This window comes from Schistocerca cancellata, chromosome 10, assembly GCF_023864275.1.
Source record: "Schistocerca cancellata isolate TAMUIC-IGC-003103 chromosome 10, iqSchCanc2.1, whole genome shotgun sequence".
Lineage (NCBI taxonomy): Eukaryota > Metazoa > Arthropoda > Insecta > Orthoptera > Acrididae > Schistocerca > Schistocerca cancellata.
In genome coordinates this window covers 89158000-89183507 of record NC_064635.1, presented here as the reverse complement: position 1 = coordinate 89183507, position 25508 = coordinate 89158000, and the positions used below count along the sequence as shown (strand labels likewise).

The following is a 25508-nucleotide window of genomic DNA, read 5'->3' as shown; positions in this document are numbered from 1 at the left end:
GATATGGTATCATTAACACTGAGATGCATTAAAAATATCTGCCTCATGCTTGATGTTTAAATTTATTACTCCTTTGCTAGTGACTCTATTTGGAACATTTTTCTCAGACAGCATTCACACATGCTGCTGAATGTACCTACACAAATACATCATTCTATGACACATAATTCAAGAGATATTACACCAAACTCTGAGAAACATGAAAAATTGTCACACCATGCATGAAATTTTAATACATTTTTTCTTTACTACTAAGACACTGTTGCAGTCAAGTCAAATTAAGGAAATCCCTGATACTTGGCAGTGTTTTAGCAGATTTCAAGTGCAAAGCATAAATTTATGTACAAACACAGATGATTCAATTTTGAGCAGTTATGGGCTCAACACTCTGATGAACTGCTGAATGATGGTTCAGCTGATAACCAAGGAATCTTACCCTCTGTAAATACAAGGAACTCAGAAACAGAAGAACCAGTACCAAAACTTCTGACGAAGTAGAGGCACTCATCAAGAAGGTGAAGAATGATAAGGCCCCAGGAGTCGATATAATACAACCAAAACTCATTAAAATGCAGGAGAGGAATTGTCAAATGTTTCTACAAGCTTGTAGTTAAGTTTTGGATATATGAAAGAATCCCTGATGATTGGATCGTAAGTATCATATGCACAATACACAAGAAAGGCGATACTATGCCGTGCTATAACTACAGGGGAATTTGTCTATTATCTACAGCATATAAAATATTCTGCAACATAATTTTAATAAGCTTACACCTGATGCTGAAAATGCTGTTGGCGACTATCAGTGTGGGTCCTGTAGGGAAAGAACAACTTACTGTTTATCACATCTTCACAATACGGCAAATACTGGAAAAATGCAAAGATTTTGGGACTGACACATTATCTCTTTATAGACCTCACATCAGCCTATGACAGTACTGAGAGGATGGAGCTGTATACAGCAGTGGAAGAGAGACATTCCTAATACATTGATTGCCTTCATGTAAGCTACTGTGGAAAATATCTGGAGTCAAATTAAAATGCAAAATACGTTATCAAGTGCTGTGATCACAAAGAATGGATTAAGACAAGGAGATGCATTACCCTGCCTTCTGTTTAATATAGCCTTGGAAAAGGTTATAAGAAGTTCGAGCATCCATACAAGAGGGAATATCCTGTATAAATAAGTTCATGTGCTGGCATATGCAGATGATGTTGATATAATTGCAAGAACATCAAGAGCAATGATGGAAGACTTTGCCAGTCTTGAAAGAGCTGCTAGAAAGTGAACCAAAGGATAAATGAGGAGAAAGCTAAGTATATGCCCGTAACTAAGAAAGATTATTGAAATGAGCCCCATCTACAAAACTGGTTAATATAAGTTTAATGTTGTGCAAAGCTGCGCTTACCATGTGCATCAGATGTAAACTGTAAAAACAATGTCAGCTCCGAAATCCAAAAATGAATACTGTCTACCAACAAGTGCACCATGCCCTCAGAAAATATCTGGAAGCTAAGCTGATGTTCAGGACAACTAAAGTTCTGATGTATAAAGTTTTAGTAAGGTGTATGTTAACATAGGGTGCTGAATCGTGGACATTAACAAAATCTGGTGAAAGGTAACTGGGCATATCTGAAAGGAGGATATTGAGACAAATTCTAGGGTCAGTGGAAGAAAATGGTACCTGGAGGAGGAGATTCAACTATGACTTACTCAGAGTGAAACACCTCAAACTTGCACCACAAATATTACAGAAATTGACAGTGCTATTAATGTGTGGTTTCCACAAAAGGGATTGATAGTCAGGGGCTTGTATTGTTGGTCATACAACAGAGTGTAATAATACTTAGAAAGTGTATTTTTTGTACAAACATGCACTTTCTTAAATGGAACAATGCCTATTGATATTAACAGAATAAAAGTAGGATAAATAGGAATGTTAGTGGTGTTTGTTGCAGGATTCTAGTATGAGTCATTTACAAGATATCATATTTATTTTGAAAAGTTCCCACATTGACACTTGTACAATACTTGTCGTAACACATACTAAAGAACAACACAAGTGCATACACCAGTTATGTGGATTCTGACAAGTAATGAGACACCTGAACAAGACAGGTTGTGGCAATACATGCTTCCAGTCTAGTATGGAATAACTGCTGCACATGTGCTAACATTTTTGTGGAGATGTCTGAGCAGGCTGCAATAATACATTGTTGTGTATCATTGGGTGTAGTTTGTATGTCCTCGTAGACAGCGTCTTTCAGCTTTCCCCACAGCAAAAAGTCTAGAGGCATCAAACTGGGTAATGGGTCAGCCAAGACACAGGTCCTCAAAGTCCAATCCAATGATTTGGAAACCATTTTTGAAGACATGCTGTAGTACTTCATGCACTACGGACTGGACAGCCATCATGTTAGTACCACAGGTTCCTCCTAGTCTGCAGAGGAATGTCTTCTAATACCCATGGGAGATGGTCTGTTAGGAGGCTGTGATACTTGTGCACATACAGTGTTCTGTCTATGAGAAATGAGTATGAGCTGATGGTTCACTACCCACACCACATGTTTACACTCCATGGATGCTGGCATTCCACCTGATTATCAACAGACCAATGGCACATGTTTTGGCGGTTTACCTGGCCACTATTGGTAAATGTGGCTTCATCACTAAACAAGATACATGATACATCGGGAGTATCCTGTCTTAACGCCCGTGTACAGAAGTTAACATGTTTCTCATAATCATTTCCATCTTGATGGAGAGAGATGTGATAGGGGTGGAACCTATGTTGATGGAGAATGCATAGGACACTTGCCTGACTCATGCCACTTCCACATGCAATTGCGCGGGAGCTAACATGAGGATCAACTGTGACAGCATCAAGAACATTGATTTCCTCCTCTTCTGTTGTCACCCGTTTCCTTCTGTTACATTGGCTAAGAATTACACTACCATTTGCACGTAAGTGGTTGAAGGGGTTGATAAATAGTTGCTGAGATGGTTGACGTCTTTTGGGATATCTTGCTGCAGACAACATAAAAGAATGAACTGCATTCTCTCTACACTCTCCATACTCAATGCGGACGTTGGATTTTTCTGCATTGGTAAATCCCATCATCAACTCACAACTTACTGCTTGTATTGTCACACAATGACTGACTAGAAAGTGGCAATGGCAGTGGCAGGAACACACAAGCACACTGTAAACAAATGTAACAACATTGTACCAACTAATTATGTAGGGTGAATGGCACAAATAAGAGTCTGAGTGGAAACTTTACAAAATATGATATCTTGTAAATGATTTGCAGTAGACTCCTGCAACAAACACCCCTGACACTCTAATTTACCCTACTTTCAGATTGTTAATGTCAACAGGCACTGCTGCACTTAAAAACAGTGTATGTTTGCGCAAATAATATGATTTCTAAGTATTATTACAATCTGATGATTGGCTAACAACACAAGTCCCTGACTAACGATACATTCTGTGAAAATAGCACATCAACAGAACTTTCCATTTCCACGATACAGGCGGTACAAGTTTTGGGTGATTCACCCTGTATAATCTCTATACTGAACCAGACATTGTCAGCTACATTAAGATTAAAAGGCTAGAATTGTCAGGACACATACTGAGAGAAAATGACAGAATGATTACGAAGACATTCAGTTCAGTGCCTGAAGGAACCAGGAAAGTAGGATGACCAGAGCTAAGGTGGAAGGAAGATGTCAGAGGGGATGTTCAGAAAATTGGAATTCAAAACTGGAGTTGTTCAGTAGTAAACAGGGAAGGATGGAATAACCGAAGGCCAAGGCTCATGAATGGCTGTTGTGCCAATGATGATGATGATGATGATGATGATGATGATGATGAATAATAACAATAATAATATCAATGCTAATAATAATAAAACAATGGAGACATTAAGGAATAATAAGAGAGTACAAAATTAAAATTAAAATGACAGTGGCTGTCAGGGAAGTGGCTATTCAACAGACCACTCTGCAGAAAAGAGTGAGGGAAAAGTTGCTGGGGAGGGAGAATTGACAAGAGTAAACTGCAGACAGGTACATGGAAGAGATAGCGATTGCAATGTATGATGGGTCATTAGCTGTCTATCAAGTTTTGAAAAGATTTTAATTTCTCTAGTACTTTGAGGAAGATTATTCTAAAGTCACATTCCTGGTTCAGAAGATGATTTAGAGTAAAGAAGGAAGAGTGAGTTTAATGTCCTGATGACATTGAGGTCATGAGAGATGGAGCACAAGCTCGGATTTTGTCAAGGATGGGGAAGGATATCGGCTGTGTCAAGGATGGGAAAGGATATCGGTTGTGCCCTTTCAAAGGAACCATTCCACCATTTGTCTGAAATGATTTAGGGAAATCATAGAAAACCTAAATCTGGATGGCTGGACATGGGTTTGAACCATCATCCTGACAAATGGAAGTCCAGTTTGTTAACCACTGCAACACCTTGCACAGTATGGTTTAGAATAAATGGCAGTGTTGTGTAGCAGTACAAAGAGCATTTTGCTTTGCTGAGAACAAGTGTTTCTGCTGTGCTGTTCAGATAGTACAGGTTGAAGATAAATAAGAAGTAGTGCAATGATTAAGAAGATGATAGAGCAAACACAGGGTTTGATCATCTCTATGCTTACTGGCATTTGGGTATGATAGCAGTTCACAGGCAGGCGTGATACGGTCAAAATTACACACATCAAAAATGTATTGCACAGAAGTATTCATTGCCAGTTCCAGACCTCTCATACACAACTCCTTGTAGAATAGGATCACCATAATCTCGAGCGAAATGACGTGATTTTTGGCCATAAAGGCACTTGTGAATCAGATAAGAAATTTCAGTACTGCAGCAGTTTCAAATTAAATTTAACTTGAGATTAATGACTACTACTATTACTATGTAAGCATTTATTCAAATGGTATTAGACAACTTCACAAACAAATAATAGATTTGCTAAAATAGATGATGCGTTCACATCGAGGTAATAGAATCTATCTCCTCTGGTTCAAAGACTATGTAAGCTACCCAGTATCGATCTTCTCTCGCGCTGGTTGGGTACATAGCGCATTTCCGAGGCAAGCAAGGAGGCAGACGGAACTGAGTGACCAGGAGGTGCAACTGTCGTGCGCTGTGGCTGGAGCACAGTGTGCGAGAGAGGTGAGTGACGGCTGGACTGCCTTGGTGTTAACACCCGACGCTGATCTGCTCTCCAGCCCTCTGACGTTCGTTATGGGACTCCGTTTCCATCTGCTGGAGTTTCAGTCTTACCGATAATCTTTCTAGTGAGCATCATTCCAACAACAACTGTGGTTATCGCAAAAATTAAAGAATTGCACAGGCTCGTTCGTCGTATAAAAACTTTCTCAGTTCAGATTCAGATTATGATACTGGTGCTGCTCATTACTTGCCGTTAATTAATATTCCACTAAGCCAGGACACGCTAATTGGTTGCAAAAGAGGCATTTTGGTTTTCGTATGTGTATATCAGTGAATGTCCTTTTCATTAGTTAAAGAGAGATGTGTAATTGTTAAGGTTAATTAAGTTGCAGGGTTGTTTACTTAATTGTATGGCCACTATTTTATTGTGTTTTATTTGCATGTTAAAGACTGCAACGTATTTATAAGGCCGTGGGTAGAAATGTTTCTAATAGCAGATTTCTGTGTGTTCTAGAAGGATTTCTTGTTCTGGTTTCAATGTTTATGTACCTTCGCCCGGAGGAGTACGCGGGTCGTGTGGGTCCGTTCGGAGAGCAAGAAGGGCATGTGTCCAGAGCAGGACTGTAAAATTCTAAATTGTATTTCCTTCACATAATTTAGCACTCTTATTGAGCTATAATTGTCTGAGTAGCTTAGGTTTAAATGTGTGGTAATTAAGCTTGCAGAAATTTTGCTTTGTTCAAGGTTTGCTAAGATAATGTTGAACGTTCAATAATTTTATTAATTGGGTAAATATTTTTTGTAATGCAATTACGCTTGTGTCTTTTTAATGTTGAGTTTTTTAGTATATTTTATTTAAGGGAAAGGTAAACTTTAGCCCAGTTGTGAGGCGAGTTTCTTTCTGAGTTCACTTTGAAAGCCTTTGCTTAAATTTTTGGTGTTACTGAAATGGTTTAAAGAGAACTTGATAGTGATCATATTTATTTCAAAATTTGTTTGCTAAAGGATAAAAAGTGTAATGAATGTAAATCGTACAGTATATTTTTTTGAGTACCAAGGAATGTGAACATGTGCTGAGGAACTACACTATAATAAAATTTATTAAATGTGCAAACTTGGGCCTAGTCCTTCCTTAATCAAAAGTGAGAGCCTGTTTTAAAGATTTTAAGTCACCGCTACAAATGGTAGCAGAGCGTGGTTCCTCTTTTTGCATTATATTCCTTGGTGCTTCATTAGTTGTGTAAGTAATAGAATTATATTTGGTTGAGGGCCTTGTTCAAAATTACCTGTGTGTTTCCAGCTCCCGTGCCATGGCAGTTCGCAGTGTGTTGGGCTTAAAGTATCTAAGAAAAGAACCACTGCAGTATGAACTTCAAATAAGAGGCAAAGGAGACGAGGGCAGCGTGGCCGAATTGAGCCAGCGGTTGCGAGGTATATTACACAAGCCTGTAAACATCACTGGCGGTCCAGTAGGCGAGGTGAGTACTGCACGCACCACATGTCTTTCCTTATTGGGTGTTGTAAAAGAAGGCATTGAGTATTTAAAAGGTTCTAGTCCCTCTGAAGCTCAATTGTTATGGTTACATGCTCTGGTGGATCACGTGGCTAATTGAGTTAGTGATATTCAGCTTGTTTGTGAAGGCAATAAATTTCTGAATGATATACGGGTGTTGCAACAAGAATTAATTTCAGTGCAAAGGACCCTATTTACTTATAAATGGCAGGAAGGCAAAGGGAAGCAAGGTGTAGAGGAAGGTAGAAGGGGCAGTCTGAATACTGCAGTCTGGAGTTCGGAACAGTTTAGTAAACTGCCGAATCCTGTGTTACCACTACTTCAGGGAGTATGTAGCTTATCTGTAAAGGACGTTAATAGCATAAAAGAGCTATTATGGTTGATTGTTAAGTTGGAAAACCAAGCTCGTGTATTACAAGTCTCGGAAGGATTAATCTGTCAGTTAATTTATCCATTGGCTGAAGGACACCTAAGTCAAGTAATTAGTGAAGTGTTAAGCCAAGGTGGTTCCTTGTTTTGTCTACCTCAGACAATTTTGAAAAAGTTGTTAGGTGAACGAAGGCGCAAGGATCTTGTGGCCGATTATTTTTATCATGTTCAGGATAATGATGAGTCATTGTCTGAATATGTCGATAGGTTGAGAACAGCTGTGATAGCCCTATGCTTTGAAGTAACCAAGGTAGATGCTGTGAGTAGCCTGCTTGAAGGTATGCGTCCGCAAGATCGGTCTCAAGTGATCTTTGCAGATAAGCCGTGGTCATTTCATGATTTAGATAGATTGGTATTGGGAACAGAAAATGTGCAGCATTGTGATAGTAAGTGCAAAAGAGAGCAAACACCTGATACCAACCTTAAAAGCCAGGAATTTAAAAAGGAATTTTCGCAGCGTCAAGGTCAAACTGCACGCTGTTTTAGATGTGGGAGTTTTGAACACCTTGGATGTAGTTGCCCTAAACCGCGTGATCGTGATCATAATAGCTGACGCCAGAATGCAACCCGGGAGTTGAAGGGAGTTAGGCCTCCCTGCGGGTGTCGTATGGTATGTGCGGGTAATACTTCTCGCCTTCCATTTGCTTGGGTGTCTGTGGGTTTGGAGTCAGTGCAAGGGTTGCTGGACTCCAGGAGTAGTGTATCCCTCCTAGATTATAACTGGTATATGGATAATAGGACTCGTGTCAGTTTACCACCATTACAAATGATCGAAAGTGATTGTAGATCCGTGGCCAACGAACATTTAAATGTTGTGGGTAGTATAAAGTGTAAATTAAAGATTGGTGTTGTTTAATTATTTGGGGCTTGTCTGTATCTGTTTTGCTTGGATATGATTTTCTTGTTAAAATGGGTTGTGTATTAAATCATGCACAGAAGGAATTTTCCTTTAATTTTCGTCCAGGGGTAAAGTTTCAGCTATGTGATCAGAAGAGGCTAAGTAGAGTGTACCATGTGCAGGAAGAGGGTTCCGATTTTGATCTTGGACATCTTTCCTGTGAGCAGGCTAGCAAGCTTTTAGATGTGCTTCACCAGTTCCCTGAAGTTCTGTCCGAAAAGTTAGGAGTAACACATCAGCTGTGTTATAAGATAAGGCTCACGGATTCAAACCCTGTTAGACAGTCACCTTACTGGCTATCGCCTCCTAAGATGAGGGAGTTGCATAAGATTGTAAGGAAGTTGTTAGAGGAAGGGGTTGTTAGACCGTCAGTGTCGCCGTATGCCTTGCCAATTTTTTTGGTGCCAAAGCCTAATAATATGGAGTTTAGGCCGGTGGTAGACTACCGGTTGTTAAACCAAAAGGTGGTGTTAGAATCGGTGCCCTTACCGGACTTGCAGACTTGTTTTACTTGGTTTTTGGGAGGTCAGGTCTTTTCCGTATTGGATTTAAACCAAGCCTATTATCAAATTCCATTGCATGAGGAGTCTAAACCATTAATGGCTTTCTGCACTGATTACAATCTGTTCGAATTTAACCGTGTACCATTTGGGTTGGCTACAGGGGCGGCAGTACTCTCCCAACTGTTAGATTCTGTCTTTGGCGAATTTAAATTCAAATTTGCCTACAATTATCTAGACAACGTGGTGATCTATAGTAAGAATTTTGATGAACATCTTGAACACCTTGCATTTGAGGGAAGCGGACCTGACTGTAAAACCAGGCAAGGTCACATTAGCAAAAAAGGAAATTTTCTTCTTGGGCATATTGTGTCAAACCAAGGGGTTAGGATAGATCAGTCTAGACCCAGTGCGATTCATAGGTTTCCTACACCTCGTGACAAGAAAGACATAGCTAGTTATATTGGTATGTGCAATTTTTTTCAAAAATTTGCACCGAATTTTGCTGGGTTACAGGCCCCTATAAATCAATTATGGAAAAAATGGGAGAATTTCCAATGGGGGGGATAGCCAGCAATCAGCTTTTGAGGCACTTAAACAAGCCATTAGTAATGCGCCAGTGGTAGCTATTCCCAACTTCAATTGGCCTTTTATTGTACAAACTGACGCATCAAATACCGGTATTGCTGCAGCTTTGTTGCAACTACAGGAAGGGGAACGTCGACCCGTAGCTTTTGCTTCGAGGGTGTTGTCTGATCCAGAGCATAACTATTCTGTTTATGAGCTAGAAGCTTTAGCGGTGTTGTTCACCATTGAAAAACTTAAGTTTTATCTCAAACATAGGAGGTTTCAATTGGAGGTGGACAACCAAGCTCTAAGTTGGGTTTTGGCGAGACCCTGAAAAACGGGTAGGATAGCACGTTGGGCTATCAGGATATCAGCATTCCAATTCGAGGTTGTACATATTAAAGGCTCGAAAATTCGGATGCGGATGCGCTTAGCCGAATGTTCGAACAACAGTAGGAAGTCTCCCACGAAGGAGCTTTGCCAGCATCGTTATCTGCGAATAATGCAGAGGTGTCGCAAACTTGAGTAGTAGGGGAAGTGTTGACTGAGATTCCCAACTTGTTTCGAAATCTGAGAGAAAAGCAAGAAAAGGATATCGACTTGGCAGTGATACAAAGGAAATTGCACAACGGGCAGGGGTTAGAAGGATATTCCTTGGAAAAAGACATGCTTTGTTATAAAGGGTGACGTGATCAAAAAGAAAGAATTTGTTTGCCAAAACATTTAGTACCCGTAGTGTTCAGGTATTATCACCAATCAGTGTGTGGAGGGCACCTAGGAGGTAAGAAAACTTTGGCTAAAATCAATGAACATCTTACCTGGAAAGGGATGGCCCTGGAAATTCGGAAGCTGGTTAGAGGTTGCGAAGATTGTCAATGTGGAAAACCAGACGTGGGGAGGAGTAAAGGTTATTTGCAATCCACAAGGGAGTTCCAGCCATTTCAGAAATTGTTTATTGACTATGTAGGACCCCTCGCGCGAACTAAGGAAGGTAACAGGTTCATCCCTGTAGTAGTGGACACCTTTACTCAGTTTGTTTGGCTGATTCCAAGCCAAAGTACCACTGCTCAGATGAGTATTCAGCATTGGTATCGATTTTTACCACATTTGGCCCACCACAAATGTTAGTAAGTGATAATGCCCCTGCAGTTTGTTCCAGACAATTCCGTAGGTTTTGCTTTTCACAAGGTATTTGACTTTGGACCACTACGCCATACTATCCGCAACCTTTGTTTGCAGAACGGATTAACCGAAATATAAAATCAGCCTTAATCATTTATCATTCAAGGGCTCCAATTAAGTAGGACCAATTGCTGAGGTGGCATAGTCTTGCATTCAACACTGCACAACATGAGAGCCATGGGACTACTCCTGCCAACTTACTCCTTGGTTACGAGTTTTTTTTTTTTTTTTTTTTTTCATCAGTCTACTGACTGGTTTGATGTGGCCCGCCACGAATTCCTTTCCTGTGCTAACCTCTTCATCTCAGAGTAGCACTTGCAACCTATGTCCTCAGTTATTTGATTGACGTATTCCAATCTCTGTCTTCCTATACAGTTTTTGCCCTCTACAGCTCCCTCTAGTACCGTGGAAGTCATTCCCTCATGTCTTAGCAGATGTCCTATCATCCTGTCCCTTCTCCTTATCAGTGTTTTCCACATATTCCTTTCGTCTCCGATTCTGCGTAGAACTTCCTCATTCCTTACCTTATCAGTCCACCTAATTTTCAACATTCGTCTATAGCACCACATCTCAAATGCTTCGATTCTCTTCTGTTCCGGTTTTCCCACAGTCCATGTTTCACTACCATACAATGCAGTACTCCAGACGTACATCCTCAGAAATTTCTTCCTCAAATTAAGGCCGGTATTTGATTATTAGTAGACTTCTCTTGGCCAGAAATGCATTTTTTGCCATAGCGAGTCTGCTTTTGATGTCCTCCTTGCTCCGTCCGTCATTGGTTATTTTACTGCCTAGGTAGCAGAATTCCTTAACTTCATTAACTTCGTGACCATCAATCCTGATGTTAAGTTTCTCGCTGTTCTCATTTCTACTACTTCTCATTACCTTCGTCTTTCTCCGATTTACTCTCAAACCATACTGTGTACTCATTAGACTGTTCCTTCTGTTCAGCAGATCATTTAATTCTTCTTCACTTTCACTCAGGATAGCAATGTCATCAGTGAATCGTATCACTGATATCCTTTCACCTTGTATTTTAATTCCACTCCTGAACCTTTCTTTTATTTCCATCATTGCTTCCTCGATGTACAGATTGAATAGTAGGGGCGAAAGGTTACAGCCTTGTCTTACACCCTTCTTAATACGAGCACTTTGTTCTTGATTGTCCACTCTTATTATGCCCTCTTGGTTGTTGTACATATTGTATATGACCCGTCTCTCCCTATAGCTTACCCCTACTTTTTTCAGAATTTCGAACAGCTTGCACCATTTTATATTGTCGAACGCTTTTTCCAGGTCGACAAATCCTATGAAAGTGTCTTGATTTTTCTTTAGCCTTGCTTCCATTATTAGCCGTAACGTCAGAATTGCCTCTCTCGTTCCTTTACTTTTCCTAAAGCCAAACTGATCGTCACCAAGCGCATTCTCAATTTTCTTTTCCATTCTTCTGTATATTATTCTTGTAAGCAGCTTCGATGCCTGAGCTATTAAGCTGATTGTGCGATAATTCTCGCACTTGTCAGCTCTTGCCGTCTTCAGAATTGTGTGGATGATGCTTTTCTGAAAGTCAGATGGTATATCGCCAGACTCATATATTCTACACACCAACGTGAATAGTCATAGTTGTTGCCACTTCCCCCAATGATTTTAGAAATTCTGATGGAACGTTATCCATCCCTTCTGCCTTATTTGACCGTAAGTCCTCCAAAGCTCTTTTAAATTCCGATTGTAATACTGGATCCCCTATCTCTGTTAAATCGATTCCTCTTTCTTCTTCTATCACATCAGACAAATCTTCACCCTCATAGAGGCTTTCAGTGTATTCTTTCCACCTATCTGCTCTCTCCTCTGCATGTAACAGTGGAATTCCCATTGCACTCTGCTTTTAGTGTCACCAAAGGTTGTTTTGACTTTCCTGTATGCTGAGTCTGTCCTTCTGACAATCATATCTTTTTCGATGTCTTCACATTTTTCCTGCAGCCATTTCGTCTTAGCTTCCCTGCACTTCCTATTTATTTCATTCCTCAGCGACTTGTATTTCTCTATTCCTGATTTTCCCGGAACATGTTTGTACTTCCTCCTTTCATCAATCAACTGAAGTATTTCTTCTGTTACCCATGGTTTCTTCGCAGCTACCTTCTTTATACCTATGTTTTCCTTCCCAACTTCTGTGACGGCCCTTTTAGAGATGTCCATTCCTCTTCAACTGTACTGCCTACTGCGCTATTACTTATTGCTGTATCTATAGTGTTAGAGAACTTCAAATGTATCTCGTCATTCCGAAGTACTTCCGTATCCCACTTCCTTGTGTATTGATTCTTCCTGACTAATGTCTTGAACTTCAGCCTACTCTTCATCACTACTATATTGTGATCTGAGTCTATATCTGCTCCTGGGTACGCCTTACAATCCAGTATCTGATTTCGGAATCTCTGTCTGACCATGATGTAATCTAATTGAAATCTTCCCGTATCTCCCGGCCTTTTCCAAGTATACCTCCTCCTCTTGTGATTCTTGAAGAGGGTATTCGCTATTACTAGCTGAAACTTGTTACAGAACTCAATTAGTCTTTCTCCTCTTTCATTCCTTGTCCCAAGCCCATATTCTCCTGTAACCTTTTCTTCTACTCCTTCCCCTACAACTGCATTCCAGTCGCCCATGACTATTAGATTTTCATCCCCCTTTACATACTGCATTACCCTTTCAATATCCTCATACACTTTCTCTATCTGTTCATCTTCAGCTTGCGACGTCGGCATGTATACCTGAACTATCGTTGTCGGTGTTGGTGTGCTGTCGATTCTGATTAGAACAACCCGGTCACTGAACTGTTCACAGTAACACACCCTCTGCCCTACCTTCCTATTCATAACGAATCCTACACCTGTTATACCATTTTCTGCTGCTGTCGATATTACCCGATACTCATCTGACCAAAAATCCTTGTCTTCCTTCCACTTCACTTCACTCACCCCTACTATATCTAGATTGAGAATTTGCATTTCCCTTTTCAGATTTTCTAGTTTCCCTACCATGTTCAAGCTTCTGACATTCCACGCATGACTCGTAGAACGTTATCCTTTCGTTGATTATTCAATCTTTTTCTCATTGTAACCTCCCCCTTGGCAGTCCCCTCCCGGAGATCCGAATGGGGGACTATTCCGGAATCTTTTGCCAATGGAGAGATCATCATGACACTTCTTCAAATACAGGCGACATGTCCTGTGGATACACTTTACGTGTCTTTAATGTAGTGGTTTCCATTGCCTTCTGCATCCACATGTCGTTGATCATCGCTGATTCTTCCGCCTTTAGGGGCAATTTCCCACCCCTAGGACAAGAGAGTGCCCTCAACCTCTATCCGCTCCTCCGCCCTCTGTGACAAGGCCGTTGGCAGAATGAGGCTGACTTCTTATGCCGGAAGTCTTCGGCCGCCAATGCTGATTATTTATCAAAATTTAGGCAGTGGCGGGGATCGAACCCGGGACCGAAGACGTTTTGATTATGAATCAAAGACACTACCCATAGACCACGGGTACTATGAGATTAACACACCTTTAAGTAACCTGTCTGTGAAAGATACCCTACCAGAGCGTGCGGACCCTGATGAGCTGCGGGTTTGTTGGGACGCCGCAAAAAGTAACATTATTTTGGCAAACTGCCGAGAAGAAAAAGCCTATAATAAGCAAAGGTGTGCGGTGTCATTGACGGTTGGAGACAGAGTCTTAGTCAAAAAATTTTGGGGGCAATCGCACCGAGATAATGAAGTGGTCAGCAAGTTAGCACTCAGATATGTAGGCCCATGTCAGGTCGTTAAGAGTTCTAACCCAGGTAAACTTCCTGGTACGGGACCTGAAAATGCACAGGGAGTTTCGAACCCATCAGAACCAACTCACGGTGGGGAGGCCTGGAGGAGTTTTGGTTTAAAGGGGGGAGATCGATGTGTTCACATCAAGGTAATAGAATCTATTTCCTCTGGTTCAAAGACTATGTAAGCTACCCAGTATCGATTTTCTCTCGCGCTGGATGGGTACATAGCGCATTTCCGAGGCAAGCAGGGAGGCAGATGGAACTGAGTGACCAGGAGGTGCAACTGTCATGCGCTGTGGCTGGAGCACAGTGTGCGAGAGAGGTGAGTGACGGCTGGACTGCCTTGGTGTTAACACCCGATGCTGATCTGCTCTCCAGCCCTCTGACGTTCGTTATGGGGCTCCGTTTCCATCTGCTGGAGATTCAATCTTACCGATAATCTTTCTAGTGAGCATTATTCCAATGACAACTGTGATTATCGCAAAAATTAAAGAATTGCACAGGCTTGTTCGTCGTATAAAAACTTTCCCAGTTCAGATTCAGATTATGATATTGGTGCTGCTCATTACTTGTCGTTAATTAATATTCGACTAAGCCGGGACACGCTAATTGGTTGCGAAAGAGGCATTTTGGTTTTCATATGTGTATATCAGTGAATGTCCTTTTCATTAGTTAAAGAGAGATGTGTAATTGTTAAGGTTTTTTACTCGTAATTAAGTTGCGGGGTTGTTTTCTTAATTCTATGGCCACTATTTTATTGTGTTTTATTTGCGTGTTAAAGATTGCAACATATGTATAAGGTCGTGGGTAGAAATGTTTCTAATAGCAGATTTCTGTGTGTTCTAGAAGGATTTCTTGTTCTGGTTTCAGTGTTTATGTACCTTCGCACGGAGGAGTACGCGGGTTGTGTGGGTCTGTTCAGAGAGCAAGAAGGGCATGTGTCCAGAGCAGGACTGTAAAATTCTAAATTGTATTTTCTTCACATAATTTAGCACTCTTATTGAGCTATAATTGTCTGAGTAGCTTAGGCTTAAATGTGTGGTAATTAAGCTTGCAGAAATTTTGCTTAGTTCAAGGTTTGCTAAGATAATGTTGAACGTTCAATAATTTTATTAATTGGGCAAATATTTTTTGTAATGCAATTATCCCCCCCATGAACCATGGACCTTGCCGTTGGTGGGGAGGCTTGCGTGCCTCTGCGATACAGATGGCCGTACCGTAGGTGCAACCACAATGGAGGGGTATCTGTTGAGAGGCCAGACAAACATGTGGTTCCTGAAGAGGGGCAGCAGCCTTTTCAGTAGTTGCAGGGGCAACAGTCTGGATGATTGACTGATCTGGCCTTGTAACATTAACCAAAACGGCCTTGCTGTGCTGGTACTGTGAACGGCTGAAAGCAAGGGGAAACTACAGCCGTAATTTTTCCCGAGGACATGCAGCTCTACTGTGTGATTAAATGATGATGGCGTCCTCTTGGGTAAAATATTCCGGAGGTAAAATAGTCCCCCATTCAGATCTCCGGGCGGGGACTAGTCAGGAGGACGTCGTTATCAGGAGAAAGAAAACTGGCGTTCTACGGATCGGAGCGTGGAATGTCAGATCCCTTAATTGGGCAGGTAGGTTAGAAAATTTAAAAAAGGAAATGGATAGGTTAAAGTTAGATATAGTGGGAATTAGTGAAGTTCGGTGGCAGGAGGAACAAGACTTTTGGTCAGGTGATTACAGGGTTATAAATACAAAATCAAATAGGGGTAATGCAGGAGTAGGTTTAATAATGAATAAAAAAATAGGAGTGCGGGAAAGCTACTACAAACAGCATAGTGAACACATTATTGTGGCCAAGATAGACACAAAGCCCATGCCTACTACAGTAGTACAAGTTTATATGCCAACTACCTCTGCAGATGATGAAGAAATAGATGAAATGTATGACGAGATAAAAGAAATTATTCAGGTAGTGAAGGGAGACGAAAATTTAATAGTCATGGGTGACTGGATTTCGTCAGTAGGAAAAGGGAGAGAAGGAAACATAGTAGGTGAATATGGATTGGGGGGAAGAAATGAAAGAGGAAGCCGCCTTGTAGAATTTTGCACAGAGCATAACTTAATCATAGCCAACACTTGGTTCAAAAATCATAAAAGAAGGTTGTATACCTGGAAGAATCCTGGAGATACTAAAAGGCATCAGATAGATTATATAATGGTAAGACAGAGATTTAGGAACCAGGTTTTAAATTGTAAGACATTTCCTGGGGCAGATGTGGATTCTGACCACAATCTATTGGTTATGAACTGCAGATTGAAACTGAAGAAACTGCAAAAAGGTGGGAATTTAATGAGATGGGACCTGGATAAACTGAAAGAACCAGAGGTTGTAGAGAGTTTCAGGGAGAGCATAAGGGAACAATTGGCAGGAATGGGGGAAATAAATACAGTAGAAGAAGAATGGGTAGCTCTGAGGGATGAAGTAGTGAAGGCAGCAGAGGATCAAGTAGGTAAAAAGACGAGGGCTAATAGAAATCCTTGGGTAACAGAAGAAATATTGAATTTAATTGATGAAAGGAGAAAATATAAAAATACAGTAAATGAAGCAGGCAAAAAGGAATGCAAACGTCTCAAAAATGATATCGACAGGAAGTGCAAAATGGCTAAGCAGGGATGGCTAGAGGACAAATGCAAGGATGTAGAGGCTTGTCTCACTAGGGGTAAGATAGATACTGCCTACAGGAAAATTAAAGAGGCCTTTGGAGAGAAGAGAACCACTTGTATGAATATCAACAGCTCAGATGGCTACCCAGTTCTAAGCAAAGAAGGGAAGGCAGAAAGGTGGAAGGAGTATATAGAGGGTCTATACAAGGGCGATGTACTTGAGGACAATATTATGGAAATGGAAGAGGATGTAGATGAAGACGAAATGGGAGATAAGATACTGCGTGAAGAGTTTGACAGAGCACTGAAAGACCTGAGTCGAAACAAGGCCCGGGGAGTAGACAACATTCCATTTGAACTACTGATGGCCTCGGGAGAGCCAGTCATGACAAAACTCTACCATCTGGTGAGCACGATGTATGAGACAGGCGAAATACCCTCAGACTTCAAGAAGAATATAATAATTCCAATCCTAAAGAAAGCAGGTGTTGACAGATGTGAAAATTACCGAACTATCAGTTTAATAAGTCACAGCTGCAAAATACTAACGCGAATTCTTTACAGATGAATGGAAAAACTGGTAGAAGCCGACCTCGGGGAAGATCAGTTTGGATTCCGTAGAAATGTTGGAACACGTGAGGCAATACTGACCTTACGACTTATCTTAGAAGAAAGATTAAGAAAAGGCAAACCTACGTTTCTTGCATTTGTAGACTTAGAGAAAGCTTTTGACAATGTTAACTGGAATACTCTCTTTCAAATTCTGAAGGTGGCAGGGGTAAAATACAGGGAGCGAAAGGCTATTTACAGTTTGTACAGAAACCAGATGGCAGTTATAAGAGTCGAGGGGCATGAAAGGGAAGCAGTGGTTGGGAAAGGAGTAAGACAGGGTTGTAGCCTCTCCCCGATGTTATTCAATCTGTATATTGAGCAAGCAGTGAAGGAAACAAAAGAAAAATTCGGAGTAGGTATTAATATTCATGGAGAAGAAGTAAAAACTTTGAGGTTCGCCGATGACATTGTAATTCTGTCAGAGACAGCAAAGGACTTGGAAGAGCAGTTGAACGGAATGGACAGTGTCTTGAAGGGAGGATATAAGATGAACATCAACAAAAGTAAAACGAGGATAATGGAATGTAGTCGAATTAAGTGGGGTGATGCTGAGGGAATTACATTAGGAAATGAGACACTTAAAGTAGTAAAGGAGTTTTGCTATTTAGGGAGTAAAATAACCGATGATGGTCGAAGTAGAGAGGATATAAAATGTAGACTGGCAATGGCAAGGAAAGCGTTTCTCAAGAAGAGGAATTTGTTAACATCGAGTATAGATTTAAGTGTCAGGAAGTCGTTTCTGAAAGTATTTGTATGGAATGTAGCCATGTATGGAAGTGAAACATGGACGATAAATAGTTTGGACAAGAAGAGAATAGAAGCTTTCGAAATGTGGTGCTATAGAAGAATGCTGAAGATAAGGTGGGTAGATCACATAACAAATGAGGAGGTATTGAATAGGATTGGGGAGAAGAGAAGTTTGTGGCACAACTTGACTAGAAGAAGGGATCGGTTAGTAGGACAAGTTTTGAGGCATCAAGGGATCACAAATCTAGCATTGGAGGGCAGTGTGGAGGGTAAAAATCGTAGAGGGAGACCAAGAGATGAGTACACTAAGCAGATTCAGAAGGATGTAGGTTGCAGTAGATACTGGGAGATGAAGAAGCTTGCACAGGATAGAGTAGCATGGAGAGCTGCATCAAACCAGTCTCAGGACTGAAGACCACAACAACAACAACAACAATGCAATTATGCTTGTGTCTTTTTAATGTTGAGTTTTTTAGTATATTTTATTTAAGGGAAAGGTAAACTTTAGCCCGGTTGTGAGGCGAGTTTCTTTCTGAGTTCACTTCGAAAGCCTTTGCTTAAAATTTTGGTGTTACTGAAATGATTTAATGAGAACTTGATAGTGATCGTATTTATTTCAAAATTTGTTTGCTAAAGGATAAAGAGTGTAATGAACATAAATTGTACAGTGTACTTTTTTGAGTACCAAGGAATGTGAACATGTGCTGAGGAACTACATTATAATAAAATTTATTATATGTGCAAACTGGGGCTAGTCCTTCCTTAATCAAAAGTGAGAGCCTGTTCTAAAGCTTTTAAGTCACCGCTACAATAGACAAGTTAACTCATGCACATAATAGATTTACACAAACTGCAAACAGATTAGGCCATACGAACATTACAGTAAAAAATTCCACTAACCATTTAAATGGTAAGATGGACAGACTGATACCACAATATACTTAGATAAAAGCATTGTACCAGATTGTGATGATCATGTAAATTTAGTGAAAGAAACAGTAGATGGCAATACTGAAGATGCTTATCTACTGTATTTGATCTACACATTAATAGTTACTTCAACTTCAATTATGTCAAACTTGAGTTGAGTTTACAATGAGGTAATTTAGGTTTTGCACACCGGATGGGTATTCTCAAGATAAGAAAACATTATTGTACACAGTGTATATTTAATGCTGTGAGGATAGCAGTGAACCACGCTGGTCTGCAGACTGTTGGCCAGGGAGTGTGGCTGGTACTCCTGTAGCATGCAATTGCGTTGCCAACATACAATTAGTGACAAAACATAATTTCAGATTTGTGACAATCTTTAATGCAGCCTTACCTAGTGGCCAAAATTCACTACAAAATTTTTGATAAAGGAAGTTTCTTATGAAACTTTTCACAACATATTGGAACCTGCAAGGAAGTAACATTCTGGGTGCATTGTAATTAGAAAATAAAACAGTATTTCTCTAACATTTTGGGGATTGAGAGACAAACACCTATTTATGCTTAGTCACAGTGGACAAAATGTGGCAGTAATTAATTAATATAGCAGCATGCTGATGACAGATTGTTCTTTGTGTGTCCTAGTCAAGGGGTGGCATTAGAAAGAGTGTTATATAATGTCAATAAATGTTGAGATTCAAATGTAGTCTTAGCATAAAATATTATGATGGTCAATGAAAGAATTTTATTTTAAATTACCCTAAAAAGGGTTGTATGTATTACAGATTTGAAGAGGTGGCAACTAGAAGAGGAGTTGTTCATATTTATGAGGTCAGTCAATGTTTTATGCCTGCATAAGGGAACTAGAGGTATCCCCCATGACTGGGTAATCCTATTTTGGTAGACACTTATGCTTCATAGGGGCTATCAGGGCAAGTAACATTGTTGTTAGCTGTATAGTTAAAAAAAGCATAAAACTCCTAGATCTTTCCACTACAAGAGCCATGTTCGAGTAAAACAATGTCCATCCCCAAACTGTGTTCAAATTTTGATAAGCCTTTATAAGCCAGAGATGGATTACATTAAAAAAAATCTTTTGAATTGGATCATATTTAGAGAAATTTTATATACACCTACAAGTTAAGTTCTGTAATTAATAAGGTAAATTTTATGTGGAAGTTTTAACATATAACCACATCTAGGAGGATTTTATAATTTTCTATAGAGGGGTACTTGTGGTTTGGTTAAGTTTTATTGAGGAAGGTAATTTTTATGTTTTGTTGAAATATTGATTGATATGGTTATCTGAGTTTGAAAACGAAATGAAAATCTCAAAGTTAATGAATAATAAATAGTGGTACAAAAAATTTAATGTATAAAAGAAATTACTGTAGTTCAAAAGAAAAATGCCTTTTGCATGCTGCACATTAAGTGTTTTTTTTTTAATTTATTTATTTGTATTGTGCACCCAGATATGATTCACCATAGTTACAAAGTACCTTCAGTGGGTGTCCTGTCTTTTGACATAAAAATATGTACTTTAACTTATCTGTAGCAGAAACAATGAACATCATACAACAAACCCTGAAATATAACAGCTAACTAGCAGATGAACAAATCACACAAATACACAAATTGCTGAACTGATAACCGAACAGAACTTCTTTCAATTTAACAATGAATACTATTTACAAGAAGATAGACTACCAATGGCATCCCCAGTGTCAGGTGCCCTACCAAACACTTTCACAAACCACCTATAAAACCTGATTTTTAAAAACATATTCACAAAGAGTTACAACACACTTTATTGCATTAGATGCATGGGTGATATCCTTCATTTAATTGATGAACCTCCACAAAAATTGATTAGTTGCTTGCAGATATAAGCACAGTACATACAAATATAAGATTAACAATGGAAAAAGAACGTGACAACCAAATAAACTTCTTAGGATAACCATAAAAAACAAAACAATCAGCATAGCTTTGAAATTCACCATAAATCTACAACAATGGACACTATCATGTGTTAGACTTCAAATCACCCATACCCATAGAAGCAATCAATATTCAGATACATGCTTCGTAGACTCAGCACAGAAAACTACCAGTAACAACTAGACATCATCTCATAAATAGCAACAAACAGTGGGTGCAGTAGTATCTAGTCACAAAATTAAACAAAAAATTCAACCACCATAAACAGTCAATAAATATGGCACACATTCAGCCAAAACACAACAGCACAACAAAATACCACACAAACAAGCACACACAGCAACAGAGTGATGACTCAAAGAATACATGAAAACAGGAAAGAAGGTTCAAGATGGTACATGATGACCTACAAGCACAAACACACAAATTAAATAACAAACATATTCAAAAGACAAGGCATAAACATACCATAAAAATAGACAGTTCAATCCAAACGTATATTCCAAAAATAACAAAAGATACTGACATCTACCAGAAAATAGGAATATCCTAATTACGATGCAACATGTGATGGAAGATAAGTAGGACAAACCAACAGAACATTTGACACACGGTACAAAGAACCCATCTGAGCGTGGAAATATGGGACAGGACATTCAACTTTTGAAGAACATTTAAGAGAAAATACCCTCAAACCTGCTACAAAAGTGAAAGAAATGAAAATAGTCAGAATAAATAATGAAAGACAGCTCCTAACCTTCTAATAAAATTACCACATACACAAAACAGAGGCTGAAAGGAACATACGACTAAATGACCAAATGAACATGATTCACAATTCACTGTTTACACTGATTCATCGGATAATAGACAATAATCCCAACAGATGATCACAAATCTCATTTCTCTCCCAAGAATATAAATGTTTGTGAAAAAAAAATTACAAACAATAAAGTGTACGCACACACACACACGCACACACACACACACACACACACACACACACACACACACACACACACAGAACTTACATTAGCACACATATGATAATAATGATTTAGCTGCTGATATGTAAATATTTTTCTGTTTTATTATAAAACACTCCTGTTGATAGCCTAGTCGCTGATGAACACTCGTCAATGAGGACAACATACTGGGTTCTATTATTTAAGAATTTTTGAGCCACTCACATATCTGTGAACTTATTCCATATGCTCGTAACTTTGTTAACAGTCTGTCAATGGGGCACCGTGTCAAATGCTTTCTGGAAATCTAGAAATATGAAATCTGCCTGTTGCCCTGCATCCATTGTTTGCAGTTTATCATGTGGGGAAAGAGCAAGAGTTTTCAAGAAGTGATGCTTTCTGAAACCATGCTGATATGTGGACATAAGCTTCTTAGTCTCAAGAAAGTTTATTATATTTGAACTGAGAATATGTTCAACGATTCTGCAGAAAATCGAAATTAGGGATATTGGTCTGCAACTCTGTTGGTCCCTTACCCTTCTTATACATGATGGTCCATCTGAAGTTTCGGGTGAGATTATCTCAAAAACTATACATTGGGTAAAAGTAGTGGGTAAGACAAGTTCGTAAGCTCAGAGGGTAACATCAGATGATACTACATGTGACCCCCAGCCCCCGCTCCCTTGCTTTGAGTGGGGGAGGAGGGGGGGGGGGGGAAGTTTTAAATCTTAAATGGAAACACTGCAGATTAGGATTCTCCATAAAAAAAGTAATCAAGTTTTGTCCAAAACATTTTTTAAAACCATTGACAGATGGTGCAGAAATCAAGAAAAAAAGTAAAATTGAGGAAGAACTCTGATTTATTTACAACTATCTGAGAAAGATGAATCAAATTGATACAAAATGTGCACCAATTCTATCATTATGTCAAATTAAGCTATTTTTGTAAAAAATGTACTGTATCCTACTTTAAGCGTTAACCAGGAACAACGACGTGGTCGTAGTAGAATGATGTTCGCATGGAGTGTTTCATTTGTGAGTCCCCTTGCCCCTCACAATTTGGGGTGCTTAATTAATGAAATTAACCACAAAGAAATTGTTTAAAATTATCCCCATTTGCTTCAATGCATATAGTAAATTGTCTGCAAAAGTTGTCCACAGTTTTGAGTAGCACATCCCGTGGTATGGCTACACACGCTCTTTGAATACGTTGCTCCATATCGTTTCGGGTTGTGGGCTGTCTTTCACAGACAATATTTTCTAAATAACCCCACAAGAAAAAATCAGGAGATGTTAGGTCTGGTGAACGTGGAGGCCACTGAATTGGACTGCCACATCCTAACCACTGACCAAGGTACCGTAAATTTAAAACGTTCCGCACATTTTTAGCATAATGGGGAGCTGCTCTGTCCTGTTGGAACCACATTCATTGCCTAGTTTCTAAATCAACATCTTCCATTAGCTCTAACAAATCATTGTGGAGAAGTTGTAAATAAGATTCCCCAGTAACATTTCAGTCAAAAAAATATGGTTCAATCAAGTAACCATTTAAAATTTCACACCAGACCATTAATGACCATTTGTGTTGATTGTCAACGGGTCTGTGCCAGTGTGGATTGACAGGAGACCAATAATGACAATCATGACAATTTAATTTGCCATTGTTTTTGAATTTGGCTTCATCAGTGAACATAACGTATCTAAAAAAATCATTGTCACTTCTTATCATTTCCAAGGCCCATTGGCATAAATGCACACGTATTTGCATATATTTCGGTGTTAACACTTGTGTCAGTGTCATATGATATACATGATATTTATGTGCCTTCAAAATCCTCAAAACAGTTGATTTCAGTATTCCAGTTTGTCTCTGAATTGCACAACTACCAATTTCGGGATCCAGTTGAACACAGGCGAGAACGGTAAGGGTATGAGCGTTATTTTCATTGTATTCGCAATGACGAGGTGGACAGTGCATGTATTCATTATGAGCTCGTTGAGTGCAATTTCGCATAATGTTTTCACCTGGATGTCATCTGTCTGGGAAACAATCTGCATACAATTGTGCAGCTGCAGCATAAATGTTATGGCATTCACCTAAAATTAACATCATACCAACAATCTCTGTAGGAGGATAGTAAGCCATGATTCACTAAAGAATCATTTACTTTCGTCAGTTGATGTTTACGGTTCACAATCTAAGAGTGAAGAGACATCTCATCGCATTCCAATGACCTTTATATTGAGCCATAGCTCGCAGTTCAGCCAAGGTAGTGCCACAGTTGGGTGAGTAATGCAATTGTGAAGAGTTCCCTAATGAGATTTTAACATCATTCTGGCTCCCTCCATCAAAAACTGTAACAAAATAGCTTAATTTGGCATAAAGAAAGAATTGGTGTGCATTTTTTTATCAATTTGATGCATCTTTCCCAGATAATTCTAAATAAATTAGATTTCTTCCCCAATTTTACTTTTTTCTCGATTTCAGCACCATCTGTCAATGGTTTAAAAAATGTTTCAGACAAAACTTAATTACTTTTTTATGGAGAATCCTAATCTGCAATAAAAATGGGTGTTTCCATTTAAAATTTAAAAGTTTCCCCCTGCCCCACACAAGGGGGCGGGGGCTGGGGGTCACTTGTAGTATCATCTGATGTCCTCCTTTGAGCTGATGGACTTGTCTTACCCACTATTTTTACCCAATATATAGTTTTCGAGATAATCTCATCGGACACTTCAGATGGACCACACTGTATAGTAGAGTCACCTGTGCTTTTTTCCGGTCACTTGGGACTTTGTGCTGGGCAAGAAATTCATGATAAATACAGGCTAGATAAAGGGCCAATGCCATACAGTACTCTTTGTAAAATTGAACTGGGATTCCATTTGGACCTGTTGATTTATTTGGTTTCAAATCTTTGAGTTATTTTTCTGTGCCAGGGATGCATATTACTATCTCATCCATATGAGAGTCTGTCCGATTGTCAAATGATGGTACATTTGTATGGTTCTTCTGTGTGAACAATTTCCTGAACATGAAATTTAAAACTTTGGCTTTCATTTTGCTACCTTCAACTGCCCCACCAGACTGGTCAACAAGAGACTGTAGTCACTGGAAACTACAATCTGTTTCAGTGCCTTTTACAACATCATTTATAGCATCAGTATATTAATGTAGTTTAATTTGGCGTTCTGTGCGTCATATTTATGACAACTCATTATGATTACCCCCTACCATGCACTTCACAGTGGTTTGCAGAGTACGTATGCAGATTGTGTCGAATGTGACAGTAGGTTTACAAATAACAAACAATTTCTCTGTAAGAAAATGGCTACATGCTGAATGTTTAAATTACTTTTTTTTTTTTTTTTTTAAATCTTACTCCGCATCAAAATTTGATAGACGTAACCCAAACACATATAGATACTATCTTCAAAAATTCATCTGTGGAGCAGAAGGAATTGTTTTTAAAACCTCTATTATCTGCCATAAATTTTACTTACAGTGTAAGTGGTTAAATATTTCTATGGCTGCGCAATAGTGGGGTTAAGATATGGGTAGTGAAGGCTATTTTTGT

The 25508-nt window shown here is 39.4% G+C and overlaps 1 protein-coding gene across 7 annotated transcripts in view; it reads right to left on the bottom strand.

Moving 5' to 3' along the window:
* LOC126106534 (zinc finger protein 3 homolog) overlaps positions 1-25508 on the bottom strand; it is a 578052-nt gene that overhangs the window by 487806 nt on the left and 64738 nt on the right. The gene's annotated exons all lie outside the window — the stretch shown is intronic.